This window comes from Microcaecilia unicolor, chromosome 6 (genome assembly GCF_901765095.1).
Source record: "Microcaecilia unicolor chromosome 6, aMicUni1.1, whole genome shotgun sequence".
Lineage (NCBI taxonomy): Eukaryota > Metazoa > Chordata > Amphibia > Gymnophiona > Siphonopidae > Microcaecilia > Microcaecilia unicolor.
Window position 1 is genome coordinate 167,488,135 of NC_044036.1, and position 21,089 is coordinate 167,509,223.

Genomic DNA, 21,089 nt, shown 5'->3' on the forward strand with positions numbered 1-21,089 from the left:
GTCTATGGACTTTTCCTTTAGGAAACCATCCAGACTTTTTTGTAAACCCTGTTAAGCTAACCGCTTTTACTACATTCTCTGACAACGAATTCCAGAGTTTAATTACATATTGAGTGAAGAAATATTTTCTCCAATTCGTTTTAAATTTACTAGTTTCTTGCTTCATGCATGCCCTCTAGTCCTAGTATTTTTGGAAAGCGTAAACAAGTGATTTCTGTCTACCAGTTTCACTCCACTCATTATTTTATAGACCTCTATCATATCTCCCCTCAGCTGTCTTTTCTCCAAGCTGAAGAGTCCTAGCTGCTTTAGCCGTTCCTCACAGGGAAGTTGTCCCATCCCCATTAACATTTTTGTCGCCCTTCTCTGTACCTTTTCTAATTTCATTATATCTTTTTTGAGATTCGGTGACCAGAATTGAAAACAATATTTGAGGTGCGGTCGCACCATGGAGCGATACAGAGGCATTATAACATCCTCATTTTTGTTTTCCATTCCTTTCCTAATACTACTTAACATTCTATTTGCTTTATTAGTTGCCACTGCACACTGAGCAGAGGGTTTCAAAGTATCATCAATGATGTTACCTAGATCCCTTTTCAGGTCGGTGACCCCTAATGTAGAACCTTGCATTACATAACTATAATTCGGGTTCCTTTTTCCCACATGCATCACTTTGCATTTGCTCACATTAAACATCATCTGCCATTTAGATGCCCAGACTCCCAGCATCTTGAAAAATTTCACAATCCTCTCGTGATTTAACAACTTTGAATAACTTTGTGTTGTCAGCAAATTTAATTACCTCACTAGTTACTCCCATCTCTAGATCATTGATAAATATGCTAAGAAGCAGCGGTCCCAGCACAGATCCCTGGGGAACTCCACTATCTACCCTTCTCCATTGAGAATACTGACCATTTAACCCTAATCTCTGTTTTCTATCTTGTAATCAGTTTTTAATCCACAATAGGACACTACCTCCTATCCCATGACTTAGAGTTTTTTCCCCCTATGCCACATAGAACTTCCTACTTAAGGAAGAACCCTCTACTTCATATCCCCATACATTCATATATATTTTAAAATCTGGTAGTCAGTCTAAGCAGGACACCCAGATAATTGTAGGGTGGCCACCTGGTTAAACTAAAATTTCTCGCTTTTCTTCTTCTGGCCGTGAGCCAGGACACCCAGATACTTCAGGGGTGGCAACTTGCTCAACCTTGACCAATTGGCATTAATACCCTCTCACATTCCTCTTACCCCACTATTATTCTTACAGGGTTTTCATCTTTGTTTAACATCACACCTTTTCTCTTCATTTTTTTCTCTCCCCACAATTAGTAAGGAAACCTTATTCAAACAAAATAACCCAAATTTTTATTTAACGTAACTTTCTCAGAATTCTTTTCACTTTTTTTTCAAAATGACTTTCAAACCATACTGCATTTGACTTAATAACTGCATTGTTTATTATTCACCATCAAACATACTTCTTTGCACAATCATAAATTCTTTCACAGGTATCTTCTTCCATCAGTTTTTTTTTCTTCATATTACTCTATTAACTCAGTCTAATCAGGGACCCGGGTCCAACTAATCACAGTTCAGCCATACCATTTTGAGTCAGGTTTCTACACCATCAATCCCCCACGCAACAATCTAGCCATACTGTGGGACAGGGGACGATGGTAGGAGTCCACAACCTCTACACAGTGCTTATGATTAGTCTGCCCAATGGTCCAGTTCTTATATTGGGCATCAATGAAGCGATGGGTTCGGGGACCTCCTGATCATCCAGGTAACTCAGATTAAGCTGAAAGATGGCCTCCCGCGCCCATGCCTTTCTCTGTGCATCCACCATGCACATTACCAGAAGTGGCACATAGGGATATTCAAATCCCCACATGTCCCAGACTACCTTCTTCAAATGCATATCCACCTTGCTCACCTTTTTACCTCCCACTCCCCCTCAACACTTCTCCAACAAGTCTTTTGGCACTAGGTTGCTTAGCCAACTCCCAACCACTTCCTCTTTCTTCAAGGCAATCACTCCATACCCTCCAGCTGAGACCATGTTGATGTCGAAGTCTTATGTTCATAAGTCATATATTAGCTTACAATTTTATTGTCTTCTACATTTTAATAATTAGTATGCACCTAATTTATTTTTGAGACATATGACAGCAGCAGCAGATTTTGGGGGGGATATCACCAGCTTAAACAGTCGCTCTACACCCATACCCCGTAGTAGGTTTCCAACAAACAAACCAGCACCGATGCTATATCACTTTATTGTGATTAGACACTGGAAAAATGATTTATTTATGTAGAAGTTTTAAAATAAACATTTTAACAGCTTAAATATATGATGTCATATATGGTTTCAAAAGAAAACTGATTTACTAGATCTATAAATCGAGTGCAAGGTGTTCACTTGTTTATGATCAAAGGAGTCCTAATAGAACAACTGGTTATTAGTTTGGAACTGTGTTGTTTCATGAACAATTATCATAGTTAAGCAAATGAATACATTATTTCTGGTAGTTATTGCTAACTTTGTTGATTGTGCTACTTTTCTACACTGTTAATTTTATTATTACATATGACTTCAGTATTCATGATGCCAGCTAGAACATCAAGTATTAATGGTCAGTAGCTTCCCCCCACCACCAGATTATTGTTTCATCTTTCACTATGAGGTCAGCAGGGACCCTCAAGACTTTACAATTAAACCCTCAGCCTATAAATGAGAGTATAACAACATGCAATTTCTACATCAAGAGAAACTATCAATCAGGGTGCTGAAAATGATAGCCCGCTGCTGCAAAATCATTGCTGTCTTCATGCATCATTAAACTCTAGTGCTAGCACAGACCTTTCCACTTCTTTCTTTCACTGCATATTTTTGAAAGTAAATTGCAGGGTTTTTTCTCCCAACATATTATAAACACTAGGGAGACTAATTAACAGGGCTGTATTTCAGTTTAGGGATTCTGCTGCCCTATGCAAACCTCTTAAACTGTGCTCTTGTGGTTTCTGCCAAAATTCCTGATTGAAAGTTAGACTTGCAATTTCTCTCTCCCATACACAGAGATCATTAGAGATAGATGTAGACACACAATAGGATATTAATTATAACAGTTAAAATTAATTTAACATTGTATATACACACATTTAAATCTGACTGGGAAATTCAGATTAAGATTTTTTTTTGTTTTAACTGGGCTCCTGGGGAGGAAAGGAAGGTGGTAACAAGGTACATGCAACATAAAAAAAAAAGAAACAGTATTCATTTCAATACATTACTACTAGTCTACAAAATACTGCAAGTTAGCATTTTCTCTAACAGTATTTAAAGTGTATAATTCAGCAAATGCAATTTACACTGCTTACAGTTTGCTTTAGAACTCTAGGAAAGCATGGCAACAAAAAGTTCTTGAGGCAAATTCATCGCTGGGGCAAGTATCTTTCTGTGTCCTACATAATTTATAAGAAAGCTGTAACCTCCCCCCCCATATTATGCAATGTTGTAAAATATGTGTCAATCATACCTCTCTACCTGGGGGAGCCGAGGCACAAGTCCTGCAACTTCTGGCTTGTTTGAGAGCAGATTCGACCACCAGAGAGTAGTGAGGCAATTGTGCCCTCTCAAATCTGGGAGCCTTCTGGATATGATACCGAGTATCCACCTTCTTTGGTACAGCATGCACTGAGAGGAGAGTAATAATTCCCAGTTCTTCGTCAATGCATCTTTAAGGATAAGGTGCAATGGAACTGTAACCCTTTTCTTAGAAGGACATTCATAGTCCAGGACAGATAACATCTCCATCATAGGCTCTTTCTCTATCTCCAACTTAAACGGGATCACTGAAGCCATCTCCTTCACAAAACTTGTGAATGAGAGACTTTCATGTGGAGATTTATGCCTCTCTTGAGGTGGGGAGGGGGTAGGTCTTTTTCTTTCTTTTCAGAAGTAATGTGGATCTTCACCTGACTCCCATGAGTGGTCCAAGACCGACTCCTTGCAATACTCCAGATGGGCAGAGTGAGTCTATGCCTGCCCCAGTTCAGTGGAACCATGTCCACACTTCGAAGGGCGCCGAGGTACAGCCCTATTCTCAGACTCCAGGGAAGCTTCCTTCCCCAATGTAGAGAGCATTACCACATGGGTCAATATTGACGTCAACAGCTGTTGAGGCATCGGCATTGAAGACTGCTCCACAAGCAGACTTTGGGCCTCAGGAAGGAGTTGAGGCTGAGCCACAGCTGGCGCATTTGCCCTCGATATCTAAATGGTGCGCAGCTGAAACATCTGCCCCAGCTTCTCCCTCAGCATGGCCTGGTACTGTTCAAAGGGCAGGCGCATCTTCAACAGCTGAGAAAGAGCAGGTGTCGAACTGGAATTGGGAACCTGGCTGCCTGAAGACTGATGTACAGGCACCTCCACCAAAAAGGAGGAGCTGTCCTCTTGTTGCCGGCATCATGCTTTGAAGGGGATCAATTCTTGTGCTTTTTTGGTTTCCCTCGATGCTTAGCATCATAGTCCCTTGGTGCTGATGAGGACGACGTCAAGGCCGTACGTGTTCTCTGTGTTGGGTCCGATGCTGACTGGTTCTGGGGCCTACTATCGGTGCCCAATGTCAAGGGAGGTGGAGACCTTTTTGATGCTGGTGCACTCCCATTGGTAGATTGGTGCTAATGTTGATGGACCAGCCTTCGAAGTACTGAAAAACTGAGGAAAATCATAAGAGATCTACAACCTATACTCCAGGAGGATGAATTACTGAAAGAGATATTCCCATCCCCACCAGTACTGGCCTTCCAACAACCACCCAACTTAAAACACAAGCTAATCAGAAGTAAACTTCCATCACAGACTGAAAAGGAACAGAAGGGCACACGTCCCTGTAATTTATCCAGTTGCAAACTATGCCAAAATATTTCACAGGACCCACAGTTACCCACAAAGGAAAGATATTCAACATAAAGGGATCTTTCACTTGCTCATCTTCCAATGTGGTATATATCATTCAGTGTAAAAAATGTAACGAAGGATGCTATATTGGAGAAACAGGCCAGATGCTTAAGACAAGATTCAATCTACATAGACATCACATGAACAATACAGCCAGTAGGGCCCCCACCCCGGTGGGACAGCACTTCACAGAACCAGGACATTGTACCAGTGATTTCACAGTGAGAATACTGAAAGGTAACTTTAAAACCATACAAGAACGTAAGACCTTTGAAGTCAGAATGATTGAATATTTTAACACCCAACAGAAAGGACTTAACAAGGACCTGGGGTTCCTAGCCCATTATAAACCATAAAGCTGTATGTCTCTGTTGATCATCCTCCCCTCACCTATCCACACCTATCCTGTTAGAATATCAATGATATGCTTTGATGTCCCCATGCATACCTCCGACCCACCCCCATCCTCCCACCCTGTCAGACTGTCATAGTAATGCTTGAATGTTTTCACTTATATACACTGTCAGCTAGCACATTTGCTTATTTCCGATCTGACGAAGAAGGGCAACCTTCGAAAGCTAATCAAGAAATGTATTAAGTTATGTCCAATAAAAAAGGTATCATTTTATTTTCTTTTTCATGTTTTATTTTGTTTGATTTCTATTGATAATCAAAACATAAAAACATAAGTGTTGCCTTACTGGGACAGACCAAAGGTCCATCAAGCCCAACATCCTGTTTCCAACATTGGTCAATCCAGGTCACAAGTACTTGGCAAGATCCCAAAACAGTGCAATATATTTTATGCAAGATCCCAAAAGAGTACAATGTATTTTATGCTGCTTATCCTAGAAATAAGCAGTGGATTTTCCCCAAGTCCATCTTAATAATAGCTTATGGACTTTTCTTTTAGGAAGTTATCCAAACCTTTTTTAAAGCCTGCTAATCTGACTGCTTTTACCACATTCTCTGGCTATTTCTGGGATAAGCAGCATAAAATGTATTGAACTTTTTCGGGATCTTGCCAGGTATTTGTGACCTGGATTGGCCACTGTTGGAAACAGGATGCTGGGCTTGATGGACCTTTGGTCTGTCTCAATGTGGCAATACTTATATGTACTTATGTAACAAATTTGAGTTTAATTACACACAGCTACATTGGAGAAACAGGCCAGATGCTTAAGACAAGATTCAATTTACATAATCATATGAACAATACTGGTGCCAGAAGGGTTCCCACGCCTGTTGGTCAACATTTTACAGGACCAGGACACTGTACCAGTGATTTCACAGTGAGAATCCTCAAAGGTAACTTTAAAACCATACAAGAACGTAAGACCTTTGAAGTCAGAATGATTGAATATTTTAACACCCAACAGAAAGGACTTAACAAGGATCTGGGGTTCCTAGCCCATTATAAACCATAAAGCTGTATGTTTCTGTTTATCACCCTCCCCTCACCTATCCACACCCACCCTGTTAGAATATCAATGATATGCTTTGATGTCCCCATGCATACTTCCTACCCACCCCCCTCCTCCCACCCTGTCAGACTGTCATAGTAATGCTTGAATGTTTTCACTTATATACACTGTCAGCTAGCACATTTGCTTATTTCCGATCTGAGGAAGAAGGGCAACCTTCGAAAGCTAATCAAGAAATGTATTAAGTTATGTCCAATAAAAAAGGTATCATCTTATTTTCTTTTCCATGTTTTATTTTGTTTGATTTCTATTGATAACCTTAAGAGTGGACTAACACGGCTACCACACTCCTCTACACCGCGTGAAGAAACATTTTCTCCGTTTTAAATTTACTACTTTGTAGCTTTATTGCATGCCCCCTAGGCCTAGTATTTTTGGAAAGAGTAAACAAGCGATTCACGTCTACCTGTTCCATGCCACTCATTATTTTATCATATTTCCCCTCAGCTGTCTTTTCTCTAAGCTGAAGAGCCCTAGCCACTTTAGCCTTTCCTCATAGGGAAGTCGTCCCATTCCCTTTATCATTTTCATGGGGATTAAGCTCAGTCATATATTAAATGCTAAGGAGAGAGGGGCCCATGAAGGCAAAAGTTCATAATGTGGCCCTGCCTATAGGGCTAGTGTTAGTGATTGTGCCTTAATTGTAAGTGCATTTTCTGCCATTTACACTAGTATTCTAGAAAAAAACGTAGGTGCTTTCTTTTCTTTATAGAAAGGCTTAAAGAAATAAAACAGAGAAAAGAAAATAAGATGATACCATTATTAGACTAACTTGTTTTTTTTATTAACTTTTGAAGGCAATACCTTCTTCTTCAGATAAGAAATGAGCAAAATGCTGACAAATATCAGAATATATGTGAAACATAAAAGCATTCCAACGACAGTCTCACCTAACCAAACCCACTCCACCCTCCCTCTTCCTGTGAGATTGTCGTTGGAATGCTTTTATGTTTCACTTATACATTTTGATATTTAACATACTCATTTCTGATTTTCTTTAGTATTGCCTTCCAAAGCTAATAAAAAAATGGATTTAGTCCAATAAAAAAGGTAGTATAATCTTATTTTCTTTTCTCTGTTTTGTTATAACAAAAAATGGAATAGAGCTGCGCTTTCTGTCAGTTAATGTAAGATTGATGCATATGCCACTGGGCTCATGTCCTATCAATTTGTGCACTATACTCCATGTTTGAAACTTGTCTTTTACATTTTCAGACTCCTCATGCAGGCACTGTAGCTGAAACATGGCACGTGTCAAGTCCTATTGAAGTGTATTAAAGAACTACAAACATTCATCATCTGTTGTCTTGTCTTTTCCACTGTGTTAGGTTGTGTTGCATTATTTGTGGAGATTTGCTCTTTGTTGTTTTTGTTTGAACCCATGCACATGCATAAGCCACTGTGTATGTGAATAGTGAGCACATGTGCACTTTCTTTTGAAAGGGTGTGCACTCATTGACTTTACTCCCATGAGGGCAAAATGGTCAGATGAAAACATAGAAAACTAATATTCCCAGAACTGACACAAAACAAAACTTTTCTAGCTGCCCATACACATTAGGCTAACACAAACTGAATTAATAATAAGGCAGAAGCATGAATTCATTTGAGAATTTATTAACATAAGAACAGATAATAGCCATACTGGGTCAGACCAATGTAACTGAGTATCCTGCTTCCAACAGTGGCCAATCCAGAACACAAGTACCTGGGCAAAACCCCAAACAGTAGCAACATTCCATGCTATCAATCCTGGTGCAAGCAGTGCCATATCTATCTCAAAAGCTGACTATGAACTTTTTCTCCATGAACTTGTCCAAACCTTTTTTAAACCCAGCTAAACTAACTGCTGTTACCAGTTCCAGAGCTTAACTATTGTTTACGAGTGAAAAAAATACTTCCTTCATTTTTTTTTTGTTTTTTAATTGAACTGGGCCTCATAAAGCATCCATGCTCTCATTTTCATCCTTCCAGAATACTTCACAAAGCATCCATTCTCCCATTTCCATCCTTCCAAAAAACGTTCCTTTGTGCCTTTGGTTTTTCCATTTTAAAAAATGTCACCCGCTTCTCTCCTTCACATCTTCCTAGAAGAACATTAGGCCGTAGGCTTTTATTTCACAAGTTCCTCGCCCACTGGCTGCAACTGTCCGCCTCCCTCTTTTGTCTCTCACTGCCCACTTACAAAACACATTCCTAAAAGAGTAAAAAGACGTCGCCTTTTCTCTTTCTCGTCTAAACTACTCCCGCCCTCTCTGCTGCTGCACTGCACCCCTCCCCCTAGTCTTCCGCACCAGCGCGTAATGGCGACGGCGACTGCGCCGCCGCAGAAGATTCGGCGAGAAATCGACGATTCTGCGATCGACCACAGAGAGGGGGTTTGATCCACCGAGCGAATCGATTCTTGCCAAATGGAATCTTTGCAATGATGATGAGGAGAGGGGATGGGAGAGCCGCGCTGACGTTATCTCCGCCATTTTAGGCGGAGAAATTAAAAAAAAAAAAAAAGAGGGAGGAGGAGAAGCTGCTTCGTCGAGGCGGGGAACGGGGACGTCACTAGGCGGCGCTTGGGAAGCGTTAACTCTTGATTTGTCCGTGCAGAGCCTGGTTACGGCGGCGAAACCATTATTTATGTTTACTAGCTAAGTGGCTCGCTGCGCCGCCAGGACTTGCCTGGCCGAGAGCGCTTGCTGCTGGTTTATTTTAAGCTGGCTCTGCTGAAAGGCAGAGGGGGGAAGAGGAGGAGACATAGTCCGTCCCGAGCGGCGAATCCCAGTGTGGAGACAAAACTTTTTTTTTTTTTTTCCTTTGGTTCTGTGTGTTAGTCTTGGGAGGAGGAGGAGGAGGAGGTTTGACCCGATAGTGCCTGGAACACGCAGCATGTGACCAGTCTTCTGCGCCCTAAGGTTGCCGTTTTCTTGTCCCAGCGGGGAACGGGCGCTTGTTCTTCTCAGGTAGGACACGGTGCACCTCCGTAACCTCACTCCTTCCCCCCCCCCCCCCCCAACCTCCTTTCTCGTCCGTTTCGCCGCTGCACGAAGCGCCGCGTTTTCCCTCCCTCTTTTTTTCTCCGGAAAGAAAAAAAAAAGTATAAAAGAGAAGAGGCGAGGAAAGGGGCCCAAACAGCTGAAGGGCTCAACCCCCCTCCGCTTCTTTCTCTCGGGCTCCTTGTCACTTCCCCTGCCAGAACGGGCAAAAGTTCTCTCAGCTGAACTTGTAGAACTTGCTAAAACTATGGCGAAACTTTTTGTTTTTGGCTTTCTCTGATTGCATACCTGTACTAACAGAACCGTGTTACTCACCCACGATCTTTTTGGTTTTTAAGTATTTATCTTATAACATATATTAGGTCGCATTGTCCCCCCCAGTTGCCTCTTGTGGAGTAGGTCCTTTTGCATTTGGTCATGATTGATTGTTCTCAAATCTTACGGATCTCCAGAGTTAAACAACAGATCTGGTCTTAACTGTATATATGAACTACGCTCTTAGCTTGTAAATGTTTTGGAAACTGTTCAAAAAGATGATGAAACCAGTTTGGAAAGGGTCTGTATACCATAGGGTATGACTTTTTTTTTTTTTTTTTTTAACACCGAAAGACCCCCCGTTTCTTTCTTTCTTCTTTCCTTTTATTTTTGGCTGTTGTACTCTCTTCTTCCAACACTAGTTTCTGTTAGGTTAATGACAACACTTTGGCAGTTCTCTGGTTGCCAGACACAGGTGGGTTTTATCCTTTGGCGAAATAGCAAAATACATGCCGTTCTAAAAGTTTAACCAGCCCCCTTATGGCCCTGGATTCCTAGCAGCAGGTGCCTATGAACTTTTTTTTTAATAGACGGCAGAAATATTAAGGGAATGGGAATGATATGTCGTCTTTCTGTGGGTACAATCAAAGAGGTTTACATATTACACACAGGTGCTTATTTTGTGTCTGGGGCAATGGAGGGTTAAGTGATTTGCCTAGAATCACAAACAGCTGCCGTGGGAATTGAACCTGGTTCTCAGGCCACAGCACTAGCCGTTAGCAAACTCTTTCACTATCAGGCACTTCTAATTGTTTAATAGCCATTTATAGGTAACTACTATTGATTACCCCCCCCCCCTTTTTATAGTTCAGAACGATTGTTTCTGTTACTGTATGCTTTCTGTTCTAAAGTAGCTTGTAACTGCTATATATATCAGTACTGTATGTAATTCAGGCTTTGGTAGACTGAAATTTGTTTTCTTCTGTATTTTTCAAGAATCCCCTGTACCATGTCATGGTTTACAAAGCTTATTTTATTTAAAGTGTGAAATGAATTATGTATATACATCTCTCTTTGAGGATCTTTCTAGTGTGTGTGCCCATGCAATTAGTTATTTATCCCAAAACATTTCTACTTGCTGCAGTCTCTTATTTCCATGACACTGTTCTTGGAGTGAGTATGATGATACTTTGTGGCAAACATTCATACTCATTATGTGCTGATGTCTGTTTAACAAGTGACAGTTACTTTGTTTTAAATAGAGATTTTCCAATTAAAGAACCAACAGGAACAAGGAAAAATATATAGCTAGTTACATACAAAACATATATATTTCTGATATAGGAACCATTTAGATCTTGATAAAGGAATGCCACTGAATGATGCAAATCACAAACATTTTATTTCACAAGTTGTTTAATATATTTCTAAAGTTGAGAGATTAGATGCACCCGATTTAGAAAATAAATTTTAAGTGCAAGTAATGCTAATTCTACTTGTTTGTTTTTTTTTTTTTTTCAAAGTTGCTAAGAACAGTTTGCAATTAAATCAAATGTGAAAATTCAGTTTGGTTGGCAGTATATTTCAAGGTTGTCATCAAGTGATAAGTTTCAGATTTCAAAGGGGAATAAAAAAAACATTGGCAACTCCTGTACATTCCACAAACTTAGGGCCTTGCTATACTGCTAAACCTTTATCCCACAGATGCAAAAGAAGTCTTTGGTACATAGGCTGCTTAGTGGACATGCTTAAATAGTATGTAAATACCCTGCACTTAAACAGATGACAGTTGGTAGTTTTGCCCTAGCTAGGAGAGAACTTGATTTCTGCATGTGCCAGTGTTTTGTATTTTTCTGTGTTGGCACTCTTTCAGTTTAATTTCTTTTTGTTCTAGAGGTATAAATATTATTTTTTTTAAATGACTGTTTTTGTCATGAAGAGAGAAGATAAGACAAGTAGATTATTATTTTCTGTGTTAATAATTAATACATATGTCTTGGTGTTCTTAAATGTTTAATATGGTTATTTTTCCATTACGCCTTTTATATGCATTAGGAACTTTGTTGTCTGTTTTAATTAGATATCTTGTAGTCTGTACTGACAACTTTTTAATTATGAGTGAGTAGATGTAATGTCTTCACTTATTCTAGAGGTATTGAGGTGTCTGGTGCCAGGGCTTGAAGTAATAAAGCATTACTGTTGGTAGACTTTGTTTTTGGAACTACAGATATAAATGTTTTTGGTAGAGTGATTTTTTTTTTTTTTGAGGGAACAGTTGTGGTGTTTTTCGTAATTGCAAAGGAGGGGAAAGTCTGGGCACACTTCAGTGTTATGTTGTAATGGGTTAATGGACGTGGAGCCAGTTTCAAGAATTTGTAAACATAGGTATTTAACATTTATAAGTGCTATTATTCCTAGCCTTCAGTATTCAAATGCAGTTGTCTCAAAAGTAGGGTGATTTAATGTGGGGATATGTACACATTTAATGTGTTCCAGTAAAGTATAGGAGTTTCCTAGTTTTTTAATGTTTTACCTCTTCTCATTGAAGCAGAAAGACAAGATTTGAAAATCAAGCTGAAGCACTGCTATAAGATGATACTCTGAAATGATTCATGTTCATACACTACTTATGTAATATATAACCAGCTGGTGTTATTCCCCAGGGAAAATCATGAAAGTACAAAAGGACCATGCTAATGACTTGATTCAGATATCTCTTATTTTTCTTGTCTTGAATAAAAATGCGTGCGGAAATCTCTTCCAGTGTTTCAGGGCATTGAAACAACCATGGTAGGGTTATGGTGGGGGTTTTTTTTTTTTTTAAAGACTCAATTTGTTGTGAAAACTCTAGTGCTCTAAAAGTTGGATAACTAGTGCCAGGTACTTTTTTTTTTTTTTTTCAAATACGTTTAGAGCTTTCATAGTTCAGGACTGTAGCAGCTATTTTGGTTCTGGAGAAAGTGGGACGTCTTTGCAGGTTGTGATTCTGTTCTTTTTGATCCCTTTAAAAATAGTAGGTGTTGCATTATATGAGCTTTTGCGACCATTCTGGATGGCTTCTTTAGGAGTTTTATGCCTGTGTTTACAAAGGCACACTAGCTTTTTTTTAACGCACGTAAACACTAACACACCTATAGGAATGTATTGGCACGTTAGTGTTTAACATTCCTTAAGTTTATAGACACGTTAAAAGCGCTAACGCGCCTTAGTAAACATACCCCTTGGTAAATGTATTTTATGGTTTTTAGCATCATGCATCCTTTTATTTGTTTTTTTTTAATTGTTTTTTTTGCATATAATTTTGTTGTATCATTTATTGAGGTGTATTTTCAAAGCACTTAATAACCTATGGAACTTTATAAGTATATATAATTTGTAAGTATAAGTGCTTCTTTCCATTAGCCACAACAGATCAATCCAGAGATGAGTGGGTTATGTCATTCTACCAGCAGGGGAGATAGAGAATGCCAGAGCTCTGTGATAAGGGATACTGTGCAGCAGCCTCACTTTCAGTATGATCGATACACAAGCAGTAAGGAAATTAAGCGACCAGGCATCAAACTCATGCCTCTGGCACTAACACGGAGAGAACTGACGGCCCCTGTGGACCAGAAACCGAGGTCTTACTCCCATACCATCCATCCTGGAAAGTGACGTCCCTAAGACGCAGAAAGCAACCTCTGTGGTAAAATCAAATCTGAAAAGAACGACATACATGATGAATGAACCAATAAAGGGCAATCTTCTGGATCAATCTGTGGGGTAGGGTGGGACCTCTGAGACAGAGCTAACTCTGACAGACTGCGCCAGACCATATATACGGAAGCAGGATGAGTAGTGAGGTACCAGGAGAGCTTGCCAAACTGTGATGGCGCCAGAAACGTCCTCCAGGATGCGGAGAAGTGGCACAGAATAGAGCCATGAGAAAGGAGCCAAGGTTCCGCAATCAGACAAGATGCGAGATCGCATGAGGAAAGAATGAAGAAGGTTGACTTCTGAATAAGAACTAAGGCTGACCTCATGAGACAGGACCACATTAGAGTCCCAACCTGTAGAAGAAGGTCTGGCATTTGGCAGCATATTAAGCCGCGCCAGACCACAACGGAGAAAGCTCAGACAGCCAGTGACTGAGCAAGGCCCGACGAGGCTTGAGAGCCAGTGACGGGGTCAGAATCACTAGGCAGGGATGACACCTGCCACACTAGCCAGCGTAAAGGGCCAGGCACCGCTGCCTGAGCTGCGGAGCGGGCCTGCCAGATACAGCACGTGGCCCAACAGAGAGAAGACGAGGCTCGCCCACCAGAGACTGAGCAAGACCCAAAATCAGAGGCGGCTCGTCTTTAGTCCTTCTTGAGGCAGAGTCATCGCCAGAGAGTGCTCCCAGTTTGCCATCCGGTGAGGGGATAAACTTGCTCGCCTGAGATGGATCAAGGCTCGACCGTGGAGACGGGTGCAACAGTAAAAAAAAAAAAAAAAATGGATCCAGGCCCGAAAGACAGAGAGGCAGCTATGCGTGACTGTCGGAGATGGAGCCAGGCTTGACTGCCAGAAATGGGACAAGGTCTGAGCTAAAGGTGGGGTAAGACTCCACTCTTAGAAAATAGTACAAAATGCAACCTGCCAGAACTACTAACCATGGCTTGGACTTTAGAAACTGAACAAGGCCTTACCTCCAGAGCTGTAAATACCATTGACCTCTGGAGAAGACGTTCTGCTCAACTTCAAGCTGTTGCTGCCCTCTGACCTGGAAGAATGCTCGACCTACAAGACTAAGCAAGACCGTGTATTTAAAGTGGAGGTAGGTCAACAGCTTGAAAAGACAAGTCCCACTGCCCTAGATGGGACAGACTTCACCATCCAGAGTTGGAGGAAGGGCAAGAAGTCAGAGACAGGACAAGGCTCAACATCAAGAGTCCAACCTGAGATTCAGAGACCAGGTAAGGCTTGACATCCAGCAAAGGCAATCGGGAATGGCGCAAGGCCCAATGCACAAAGAGGGAGCAAGGCGTGAAAGTTCAAGACAGGGCAAGTTGCCACCGCCAGAGGCAGAGCTAGGCCCAATATCCAAAGGTGGAGGAAAGCTCGACCTCCCGAGACAAGGGAAGGGTCTAACGGGAAGGTCTTCTCCAGCGACAGAACACGTCTTGACATACAGAGATAGAGACAGCTTTTATGCCACTCACTCAAACCTGCAACTGTGGCCCTTGCAGTGAAGCCCTTGTGGGCTTCCACTAAGTAGACCCCCAGATGTCACACTACATCCTACGAATATGCTTCCAGGAGGCAGAATAAAGGAAGATCGCCCACAGCATACCAGGAAGCTACCCCCCCCCCCCCCCCATGTCGAAAATTGGACCACTAGACCAGAGACTGTAAGAAGCTGGTTTTCACTGTTCAGGAGTTGCTGCAACCACACCGTGACCCACAACATTGTCAAATGCAACTATAGGAAGGCTACATTGCCTTAATAAGAAGGCTACCCCACCATGGCGTACCTTGTATTGCCAGATCAGAATCTGCAAGAAACTGGCATGCATGGTACCACACAGGGTGCCAATATTCTGCCCTGAATCAGGAGAGAGCTGTCAGACCCCAAACAGGAGATAGGGCAGCCAACCTGGAGCAAAATGGAGAAGAGACTATGCACAGCCTAGGAAGATGCTGCGAAACTCCATATTCTACAGAGCCAAAGTCTGAAATACCATATACTAGCTAGAGCCATTACCATGAGCCTGAGCAAAACAGCTGGGCCTACACAGCAAAATAGCCCATGAAGAAGGAGACAAATTGCTATGCACTCCAAGAACTGGAAACCATGTGGAATTCCTGGGGGGGCGGGGGAGTCAACAGCACTGAATACTGAGCCAAGTACTCCAAGAACCGCCAGAGGGTGAACACCAGGGATTGTGTACCCCTAGCAACCAGCATTAGTGGTGAAAAGAGAGAACTACAGAAGCTTAAGTAAGCAGAAATGAGTATGGGAGATGTGGAACCAATGCAGCTGCCAGTGCTTGAGGAGTTAGTCCTTGGGCATAATTAGAAACTCCACATACATAAATCACAAGAATCTTAACACCTCATCAGAAGATGGGGAGGAGGAGTGGAAATGGCCACAGAAGTGTTGGCTCCCAGTAAAACTGGAACGTAGCTCAGTTGAAGCTGTCCCGCTCAAAAAAACCAAAGAAACTGTGAAGCGAGCTGCACAGGAGGGGGGGGGGGGAGTCCTGGCACCACCAGATGTACCCCTGAACACTGGCCAAGTACAGTCACAACCCCCAAGCTCAACTACACCTGAAGGAACAGACAAGGTGAGCTGCACAGGATATGTCCTTCCACCTGCTGAGATAGAGACAATACTGAAGGTGAGGCTGCTGCACAGTATCCCTTATGGTAGCTCTCTGGCGTGTTCTCTATTTCCACCTGCTGGTGGAAGGACATAACCTACCTGTCTCTAGATTGATCTGTGGGACGCTATGGAAACAGTCTTATTCTCTTTCATGTGGCGTTCCGCAGGGTTCAGTTTTACCACCGCTACTGTTCAATCTGTATGTAAGTCCCCTGGCAATGCTGATTCAGTCATTTGGAATCAGTTTATACTCCCAATGCAGATGATTTCTTATTAATACATTATGCAGACCCCTTCTTTATTGACTTGAAACCAGTTCAGATATAGTAACATAGTAATTGACGGCAGAAAAAGACCTGCACGGTCCATCCAGTCTGCCCAACAAGATAAACTCATATGTGCTACTTTTTGTGTATACCTTACCTTGATTTGTATCTGCCATTTTCAGGGCACAGACCGTAGAAGTCTTGCCCAGCACTAGCCCAGTCTCCCACCACCGGCTCTGCCACCCAATCTGGGCTAAGCTTCTGAGGATCCATTCTTTCTGAACAGGATTCCTTTATGGTTATCCCACACATGTTTGAATTCCGTTACTGTTTTCATCTCCACCACCTCCCGCGGGAGGGCATTCCAAGTATCCACCACTCTCTCCGTGAAAAAATACTTCCTGACATTTTTCTTCTGCCCCCCTTCAATCTCATTTCAAGTCCTCTAGTTCTACCGCCTTCCCATCTCCGGAAAAGGTTCGTTTGCGGATTAATATCTTTCAAATATTTGAATCGTATCACCCCTGTTTCTCCTTTCCTCCAGGGTATACATGTTCAGGTCAACAAGTCTCTCCTCATAAGTCTTGTGACGCAAATCCCATACCATTTTTGTAATTTTTCTTTCCACCGCTTCAATTCTTTTTATATCCTTAGCAAGATACAGCCTCTAAAACTGAACACAATACTCCAGGTGGGGCCTCACCAACAGGGGCATTAAAACCTCTTTTCTTCTGCTGGTCACACCCCTCTCTCTATACAGCCTAGCAACCTTCTAGCTACGTTCACCGCCTTGTCACGCTGTTTTGTCACGTTCAGATTCTCAGGTACTATCACCCCAAGATCCCTCTCCCCGTCTGTACATTTCAGACTCTCACCACCTAACACATACGTCTCCCATGGATTTCTACTCCCTGTACTAGTATCCACAATGAACTCATTCAAACAGACAATTGCGACTGGTAACAATATCCTCCTCCTGCAATTCGACATGTCCAGTGCCTTTGACATGGTTAATCATGATATACTAATAGATATACTAGAATACTTCGGAGTAGGAGGCACAGTTCTCAAATGGTTCAAAGGATTCCTGACCACAAGATCATACCAAGTAACAACGAACGCGGACAGATCATCTCCCTGGACACCTGAGTGCGGAGTCCCCCAGGGATCACCTCTCTCACCAACATTATTCAACTTAATGATGATACCGCTAGCCAAACTACTAGCCAATCAAAACCTTAACCCCTACATTTATGCAGATGATGTCACAATTTACATCCCATTCAAACATGATCTAAATGAAATCGCCAATGAGATCAACCAATGCCTCCAAATAATGCACACTTGGGCAGATGCATTCCAACTAAAACTTAATGCAGAAAAAACACAGTCTTGTTCTCACCTCGCAGCATAACACAAAAAACTTCTCCACCATAAACAACACCATACTGCTGTCTTCCTGTTTCACAAAACTTGAAAACTCTTGGAGTCACCTTAGATCGAAACCTCACTCTTGACATCCACGTGAAAAACATGACGAAAAAGATGTTCTACACCATGTGGAAACTCAAAAGAATAAAACCATTCTTCCTGAGATACATCTTCCGCACCCCGGTAAAGTCAATGGTAATAAGTCATCTAGATTGCTGCAATGCACTATACGCCGGATGCAAAGAACAATCAAAAAAAACTCCAAACTGCCCAGAACACGGCCGCCAGACTCGTATTTGGAAAAACTAAATATGAAAGTGCAAAACCCCTAAGAGGGAAACTTCACTGGCTCCCACTCAAGGAACGCATCGCGTTCAAGATCTGCACGATAGTACACAAAATCATTCACACAGACGCCCCAATCTACATGCTAAACCTCGTAGACCTACTTCCCAGAAACGCCACAAGATCATCCCACAAATTTCTCAACCTGCACTACCCCAGCGCCAAAGGACTTAAATACAAGCAGATGCATGCCACTACTGTCTCCTACATGAGCACGCAGATATGGAATGCATTACCTACAGACCTGAAAGCAATCAGCAAAACAGTCTTTCGAAAATTCCTGAAGACATTCTTCTTCAACAAGGCCTACAATGAGAACCTATACCTTCACTAAACTAATCAATGAAAACATATATCCTTTGAAAATCCTTGAAGACATTCTTCTTTTTCTACAAGTCCCACAATGAGAACCTATAGCCTCACTAAGTCACCCCACTAACCCAATCAATTGAATGCCTACCTGCTACAACTACCCTAATCACTCTCTTACCTCTCCTAATCATTACACATTAATAATTGTATGTGATATCCTGTAATGACAATGTTTCAAATCTATGTAAGCCACATTGAGCCTGCAAATAGGTGGAGGAATGTGGGATACAAATGCAATAAATAAGTGCATCACTTTGCATTTCTTCGCATTGAATTTTAATTGCCAAACCTTAGATCATTCTTCTAGCTTCTGCAGATCCTTTTTCATGTTTTCCACTCCCGGGTATCCACTCTGTTACAAATCTTAGTATCGTCCGCAAATAGGCAAACTTTACCTTCTAACCCTTCGGCAATGTTACAAATATATTGAACAGAATCGGCCCCAGCACTGACCCCTGAGGCACTCCACTACTCACCTTTCTCTCATCCGAGCGAATTCCATTAACCACCACCCTCTGGCGTCTGTCCGTCAACCAGTTCCTAATCCAGTTCACCACGTTGGGTCCTATCTTCAGCCCGTCAAGTTTATTCAAGAGCCTTCTGATGGGAAGCAACAAAGCAGTAAAAATTTGTGGGCGGGACCCCAGAAAACCCGCTGTGAGAACTTGCGCTCCAAAAACTGCATCCCGACGATTTTGCGCATCCAACCAGTAATGCTTAGAGAAGGAATGCAACGAGGACAAGGTTGCGTCTCTGCAGATCTCTAATGTCGGAACCAGACAACGTTCGGCCCAAGAAGCTGTCTGGCCCCTAGTAGAGTGGGCTTTCACACCATCAGGTACCGACCTGCCTGTCAGGAGGTAAGTGGAAGCAATTATCTCCTTAAGCCACCTAGCTAGAATAGGTTTAGAATCCGCTAACCCCCTGCGAACTCCCCCAATCAATACAGACTTATCTGTCTGACAGAACTCGTCTGTAATCTTCAAGTTATTCTTGAGAACTCACTTGATATCCAGACACTTCAGACGCCGTTGCGCCTCCAAGCAGGAAGAAGACTGCAGCACTGGCAAAACCACAGACTGAGAGACATGAAACCGCGTCACAACTTTGGGGAGAAAGGAAGATCCATAAGATCACTCAAGCCATCAAGCTACAGTTTGCCACTTCAAATATTTCCCTCCTGCAGGAGTGGTGGAGGTGATGCCTACTTGGACTATATAGAGGCAGGAGAGGGCTTCCATGTTGGATTTATTTATTCTTCCATTGCTTTGGTATCAACAATACTGAGGTTAAGATGGAGGCACAGGTCCACATATAGCAAATATCTGAGGTTCTATCTATCTCTACTTGCTGGTAGAGGGCCAAAACCTACTCTTCTCTGGATTGATCTGTTGGGACTAATGGAAAGAAAATTATCAGGTAAGAGCTAATTTTACCATGTGGGGCATGTGCTTCCCCCTGTTTTGAGAACATATTCCTCTTCCTTGTGTTTTGTTGGGTTGAGTGTTTTCTGGTGTCTTGTTCAAGATGAGTGTTCCTGTGTCTTGTCTCAATTGGTCCTGCTGGGTCCAGTTCAGCTAGCCCCTTCCCTGCCTGCTTGTGTGTGTATATATAAAAAAAAATGATGGCAGACCCGTATGGCCTATCTAGTATGCCATATACTTTCCCTATCACTCCCTTAGAGATACTATGTACTTGTCCCAAGCTTTTCTTGAATTCAGATACTGTTTTCGTCTCTGCCACCCTTTCTGTGACGAATTTCCTCAGTGCACTTCTGAGTTTATCCCCTTTCAACTTCATCTTATGCCCCCTCATTTCAGAGCTTCCTTTCAGTTGAAAGAGATTTTCCTTCTGTGCATTTATGCTATGTAGGTATTTAGATGTCTCTATCGTATCTTCCCTCACCTGCCTTTCTTCCAAAATATACATATTGAGATCTTTGTCTGTCCCCCATATGCTTTGGTGACCACTGACCATTTTATTCGCAACCTTCTGTACCAACTCCATCCTGTTTATACCTTCTAAAAGAGGGCGACTACTAAAATGGTTAGTGGTCTTCATCATAAAGCATATGGGGATAGATGCAGATCTCAATGTGTATACTTTGGAGGAAAGGCGGGAAAGGGGAGATACGAGACATTTAAATACCTACGCGGCATAAATGCGCACTTTTCTGGTCCTGGTTCCTGCCATGGCTCTTGCCTTGTTTCAGGTTTGTTTGTTCTGCTGTCGTGCTGGATTCTTGTCCCAGGTTTTGTTTGGTTTTGGGGTTTTGCCTTATTTTTTGTTACATTGTTATTCTTGCTTTGGACATTGTGTTGGATGCTTCCTGTGAGAGTTCTGTATTTCAACTTACCCTTAGCTCTGACTAGTGGCAATTAAACTGCCTTAACGAGATCTGTGGGTCTACATTCTCTTTCTTTCATTGTAAGGGGGCCCCTTTTTTGGTGGTTACTCATCTCAGCTGGGTTTCTGTAACCAGGTTTGCACTTGGCAATCAACAGCAACACCTTCTGGTTATGCTAGGAAGGAACCCTAACTAGTAACTGAGAATGTGGCTCCTGGAACATATTTGAACCCAGGTTTCCAGCATGGCTGCATACCCATTGGGCCATTGAGACAGGT

The 21,089-nt window shown here is 42.1% G+C and overlaps 1 protein-coding gene across 2 annotated transcripts in view; it reads left to right on the forward strand.

The window, feature by feature from the left end:
• The first annotated feature begins 9,016 nt into the window (after positions 1 to 9,016).
• The window catches only part of RAF1 (Raf-1 proto-oncogene, serine/threonine kinase), a 210,864-nt gene continuing 198,791 nt past the window's right edge, over positions 9,017 to 21,089 (forward strand). Inside the window, exon 1 of one of the 2 annotated variants that reach the window (XM_030205309.1) lies at positions 9,017 to 9,416. The gene's annotated coding sequence lies outside the window, so the exon portion shown is untranslated. The remainder of the gene's footprint in view (positions 9,417 to 21,089) is intronic. The other variant, XM_030205308.1, reaches the window with a different exon arrangement.